This window comes from Serinus canaria, unplaced genomic scaffold (assembly GCF_022539315.1).
Source record: "Serinus canaria isolate serCan28SL12 unplaced genomic scaffold, serCan2020 HiC_scaffold_565, whole genome shotgun sequence".
In the NCBI taxonomy this organism is placed as follows: domain Eukaryota; kingdom Metazoa; phylum Chordata; class Aves; order Passeriformes; family Fringillidae; genus Serinus; species Serinus canaria.
In genome coordinates, this window is record NW_026108679.1 from 1 (window position 1) to 6,056 (window position 6,056).

Consider the following 6,056-nt stretch of genomic DNA (forward strand, 5'->3'; position numbering starts at 1 on the left):
TTTTATTTATTTTATTTAGAGATATATATATTCTAGAGAACACCTTTTCATATATCAGATATATTATTTTTATATTAGATATTTGCTTTATTTCTATTAGATATTTACGGGTATCGGTACATATATAGTATGAATTTGTATAGTTGGATTTATATTTTGATAATTTTTATATTTATATTATTTTTTTAAAACCCAGCCTATAACCTAATCCCCGTTTGTATATCTTTGTACCGATCTATGTCACTTTCCCGCCCTTTTTGCGGTCGCTTCCAAGGCCGGGGGAGGGGCGGGGCGCTGGCTCGGGGGGCTGCAGTACCGCTCTCTGTCCACAAGGCGGCAGACTTACCGGGAGGGGCGCTCTTCGATTTTCCCGCCCTTTTCGGCGCCATGTTGAGAAGGTCAGAGAAAGTCCGCGACACTCCCGACGCGCCACTCCCAACATGACGACCGCAAGAAGACCCCGCAGCACAGAGAGGCGTTTACGCAGATGCCTGTCAGAAACACTCCGAAAAGCGCCCGCACACTGGGCCGCTGAGCCAACAGCCCGCGTTCGGGACATATGAAACGCCACAGAAAATCCTGCCGGCGCCGCCCTGGCGTCGGGGTGCCGTTCAGGCAGTTCGGTTGGACACACCTCAGGTCTTCAACTTGCCCGCCCTTTTGGCCACCACCTTGAGAAGGTCAAGCCGGTCCGCGACACCCGCCGCACGCCACTCCCAATATGGCGCCCGCGGGGCTGCCTGCCCGTGCGGGGCTGCAGTACCGCGCTCTGACCACAAGGCGGCAGCACCGCCGCCCGCCCCAGCCGGGGGCAGCCGCGCGCCTCGGGGCTGCGGGCGGGGAAGGCGGCGAAAGAGAACGGGGGCGGTCCCCGCCAAAACTCCTCTGAAATAAATGCCAAAAAACAACCCGGGAGAAATGAAACCCAGCCTCCCACCCAATAGGAAACAAAAACCAACCAACCAATCAACCAAACAAAACAAAACAAAAAAAAAACCCCCAAACCCCAACATTCCTTTAAAACAATATTTATTTTCTTTTTATATTTTTTCATATTTATATTCACATTTATATTTATCATGTATATTGATGTATAATGTTGATTTATAAATTTAGGCTTACAAATTCCTATTTAGATATGAATTGAAATTCTATCTTTTATCTGTTCCCATTACTTAGGTTTATTTCTATAGTTTTATACATATTTTTATATATTGATTAGATATTTCGGGTTAAGATTTTTACTTCTGTAACACTTACATTATTTCAATTTAAACCTCTGCCTCTACCCAAATAAAAGCCAAAAAGAACCCCTTTCCTTTAAAATGTATTTAATTCTTTTTTTAGTTGATTTCTCATATTTATACTCATACAGATATTAATGGAAGGTGCTATTTGTGTTCTGTATTACACCTCTTCCTATTCTTGATATTTATCTCTATTTTATATTTCTATAACTGTATTTTTATATCTTCTTTCTATATTTCTATATTTAGAAATATAAAACAATAATATCTATATTCATATTATTTCAAATAAAAACCCTGCCTCAAACCAAATGAAAAGAAAAAAAGACCTTTCTTTTAAACTATATTAACATGTTTTTTGTTAATATTATTCATATTTATTTTCCCATTTTTATTTATAATTTCAATTGCCCTATACTGTTATTGATATTCTACATTACATCTCTTCACATTACATACATATATTTATATTTAGGTTTAGGTTTAAAGTTTAAATATAGTTATATATATTTATATATATATAATATATTTCTATATTTAGATTTACATTTCTATAATACTTATACTGTTTAAAATAAAGGCCCTGTCTCTAACCAAATAAGAACCAAAGACACCCTTTTAATTAAATCATACTTAAAATTTTAATAATAATTTTACTTTTCATAATTATATTCACATGTACATTTATATTTCTTACTATATTTATAGATTATATAGTACAGAGAATGTCGTTAAGAAAAGATATGTCTTTATGTTATATTTTTATATTACTTATATTTATTTAAATTAAATATTTAAAGGTATCAGTATATAGATTATCTATTTGTATAGTTGGATTTATAGTTTTAAATAATTTATCCTTCTATTATTTATAAAAAAACCCAGCCTATAACCTAATAAAAACAAAAAAAATCCCCAATTTCTTTTAAACTATATTTTAATTTTTATATTTACAATCCATATTTATATCTATTTGTGTATATATATTAGACTCTATTTTCTAGATATTATAGTATGTTACAATAATATACATTATATTATAGTTTTATATATTTACCTCTCTGTTTTCCATGTTTATGTTTACAGTCATAGTTTTAAATTTATTTTCATTTTTCTTTTTACCTGTCTATTAAACCATACAAACTCACTCACCTGACACATCCGACCCACAACAATCCTGAGCCTCGGGCAGCGCCGGCACGCGGAGCACGCTCGTCCCGTCGCAGCAGATCCAAACTAAACCCATTTCTGCTACTAACAAAGAACAAAGATCCCACTGCATTTCACCCTATTAAAAACTCACAGAAACCCAACTAGAAATAAATTTAAAAACCCCTCTATATAACTAGGCCAAAACCTCCATCCATTCTAATCCTAAACTTCCTCCCAAACCAGTATCTCAGAAACCCAAAAAACTCAAACACACATTGAAAATGACCTAACTGCTAATAAAAACAAAAACCCGTAAAAAATAAATCAAACCCAGTCACTCAACTCAAAACTGTGCCACTGACCCTAAACATTACTACAAAAAGCCCCCAAAGCTCCACCTTTATGCTAACTCACAAATAATAACAAATAATTTATCAAAATTATCTTAAAAATGAAAAAAACTAAAAGCATACAAATAAAAAATCTAAACTTTTAAAATACTAAAAATACCACTACCCAAATTTAAAAAAATGTTGCCTATAAGAACCCACCAGAAAAATGCCCCTGTCCCCAAAGATAAAACTAAAAACCCCATCATAGCAGAAATCATTTGGAACTTAGGAACACTAAAACCATAACACTCAAGCAGTACACCATATCCCTTATCGTACACCAACTACAAACAGCATGAAACAATACAATCAATTCTTAAAAACCACCTTAAAACCACTACCTTTTAAAAAAAAACTTTCAAACATTAAAAACTGCATTTAACAAAAGCCATGTAATAAATTAACACCTAAAACTCCAGCAGCCAAGCTAGCCCTACCAAATCTCTATTTTATAGATACCACAGACAAAACCAAAATCCCAACAATATGTATCAGATGTCTATTAAAGAAACCTATTGAAATTAATCCTACCTCAAATACAAACCAACCCATCCATAAAGTTAGCCTCACTCAAAAAACAAATTACACAGAGTTCATAATACCAAGAAATAAACCAACACATCATATAACACTAAAGGAAATAAAACACACACATTTTTTGCTTTTTTTTTTTAACTTCTTTTATTAGCTAGAACAAAAGATTTTGCCAGGACTGTAACAATAATTTTTTCTGCTTCTTCTCCTCCTTCCTCTTCTTCTGAAAAATCCCATCTCATTCCCAAACTCCTTACAACTTCTGAGTTTCAATCCAAGCAAAAAGCAAAACTCGTGCACTTGTGTGTTGGGTGCTCCTGCCACATTCTCCATTGCACCCCACATCTTCTTACACTTTCAGTCTTCACGCTGTCCTGCCGGGATCAGTTTCACAGATTAATTGGCACATGTCAAGAGAGGATTTCTCTCCCTCCCTCCCTATGTATCCAGGTGCTGTCTTTGAGCCAGAGGGGTCAAGGCTTTTCAGAACAATAGGATCCTTTAGGTTGGAAAAGCCTTCTAAGGTCCCTGAGCCCAGCTGTTGCCCCAGCACTGCCAAGCCCCTCCCAAATCAGGTCCCTAAACACCACATCTGGACACCCTTGAAATGTCTCCAGGGATGGGGGCTTCCCTGGGCAGCCTGCTCCTAGGCCTGACCACCCTTTCAGTGAAGAAATTTCTCCTCAAATCCAACCTAAGCCTTCCCTACTGCAACTTGAGACCATTTCCTTTTGTCATGTCGCTTCTTACATGGGAGATCTCGATACTTAAACCTTCCCTGCTTGTTCCCTAGGAGGTCTCTGGCTTGGCTGGATGAGAGGAGAAACACTCCCAGCACAGGAAGGGGAGCTCAGGAGGTCCCACACCAAGGCAGGGGGAGCGGCAGTCCTCACCGGAGCTCACATGTCAGTTCTCAGTGCTTGGCTCTGCTTTTCCTCCCAGGCAGATCTCTGCAGAGTGCTTCGAAATCGGCTGTTTGGAAGAGGGGGGGAAAAAAGGGTTAGCCAAGGTTTTTATCCAGGCTACTCTAATGTCTTTGCCTGCTTTGCCTCTTCCTGACTTTCTTCTGCCAAGAAAAGGCTGCCTTTGGACTTCTAGGGGGAACTTTCATGTAATGCTTGAAAAGGAGCTACAGAAAAGAACCTCATTTTGAAAGACTCGGCCGAGAAGACAGAAAATTGCTGCTTCTCCATCCCCACTGCCTGCAGAGCTGGCAGGCACCAGGCCAGCTCTGCTCCTCCTTCAAGTTGTTCCCAAACCTGCTGGAAGAACCGAAGGCTACTTTGGTGTTCCATTGCTCTGCTTTTCCCGAAAAAGGTCTTCAGTGCTGCCATCCCTCCACGGGAAGGGCCTTTCTGTCTCACACACTCGGTGACACGAGGCTGCACGAAGCTGCAGCAGCCTCTGCTCCCGGTGGGAAGGGCTTTCTTCCTCCTCTGGCACCTGGCTGGCACAGGTTTCTCAGGGATGCTGGGGCTGCCCCGTGCCTGGAAGTGCTCACGGCCCATTGCTGCCCTGGGATGAGGCTCTGAGCAAGCTGCTCTAGGGAAAAATGTCCCTGCCCATGGCAGCAGGCTTGGTACAAGATAATCTTTGGAGTCCCTTCCAACCTGAATTGTTCCATGATACTGTGAACTCAAAAAACCTGAGGAATAAATCTGTAAAGGTCACCAAATACATAAAAGCATTGATCCAATACTCACCAGCCCATCCGGCGGAGGTCAGAGCTCTCTGCCCACCGAGGACAGGGCAAGCAGCAGGGACCTTTCTGCCACTCTCCGGCACGGAGCTGTGAAGGCAGAGAGAAGTTCCCAGAGATGGAGCCGGAGGGACGGGACGGGCGCCTGGCCCGACCTTCCAAAGGCGGCGGCCGAAAGGGCGGGGAGCGCCCGGAGCCCGCTCCGCCTCCTGCGCCGCCTGCACACCGCCCGGCGCTGCCCCGCCGGGATTTTCCGGCACGCCGTCGCTTGCACCGCCTGGAGAGGGGCGCGCCCGGGGCTCGGGGGGTGCAGCCCTGTTCCGACTCCGCTCGCCCGGCCCTGCCCGCTGCCCCCGGCCCGCGGAGCGCTGCGAACGCGCCTCCGCCGCCCGCCGAAACCGGCCCCGCCGGGCCGCCCCTCCGCGCCATTTTTCTCACCGACCGCGTCCCTTCGCGCTCCCGAATCCCTTTCTCCCCTCCCCTCTATTTAAGGACAACGCTCCACCCGCCGCTCGCTCCCGCCTCTCGTCCTTCCCTCGCTCGGCAGCCGTCCTTGCCCGCCCCCCGGCGCCCGGCGGCGACGGGCAGGGCAGTGGCTCGGGGGGCTGCAGTACCGCTCTCTGTCCACAAGGTGGCAGACTTACGGGGCACCTCGATTTATCCGCCCTTTATGCCGCCACCTTGAGAAGGTCAAGCGAGTCCGCGACACGGCGCTCTCAACAAGGTGACTAACGAGGCCCCCGCCCCCCCCCACCACCGACCGACTGAGGCGCCTAATGAAGATGCCTGAAAAAAACTCTCTAAATTAAAACCGGCCGCGCCTTTTCTGAGCCATTAGCGCGTGTCCGCGGCGCTTGAAACGCCGAAAAAAATCCAAGCGGAGCGCGCCAGCGTCGGAGTGCGGTGCAGAAAATCTGGTTAGACAGACCGCGGGGCCTTATTTTCCCGCCCCTTTGTCCGCCATTTCGAGAAGGTCAGAGAAAGTCCGCGACATTCGTTACTCGCCACACCCAACATGGCCGCCGAAGAGGG

The 6,056-nt window shown here is 44.2% G+C and overlaps 1 long non-coding RNA gene across 1 annotated transcript; it reads right to left on the bottom strand.

Annotated features, from left to right (window-relative positions):
- Window positions 1-3,543: 3,543 nt before the first annotated feature.
- Window positions 3,544-5,571, bottom strand: LOC115485550 (uncharacterized). Its single transcript, XR_007780818.1, has 4 exons — window positions 5,463-5,571; window positions 5,029-5,114; window positions 4,219-4,297; window positions 3,544-3,804 (listed from the first exon to the last, which is right to left on the bottom strand). It is a non-coding gene; the product is annotated as an uncharacterized LOC115485550 (long non-coding RNA).
- Between the last annotated feature and the right edge of the window lie 485 nt (window positions 5,572-6,056).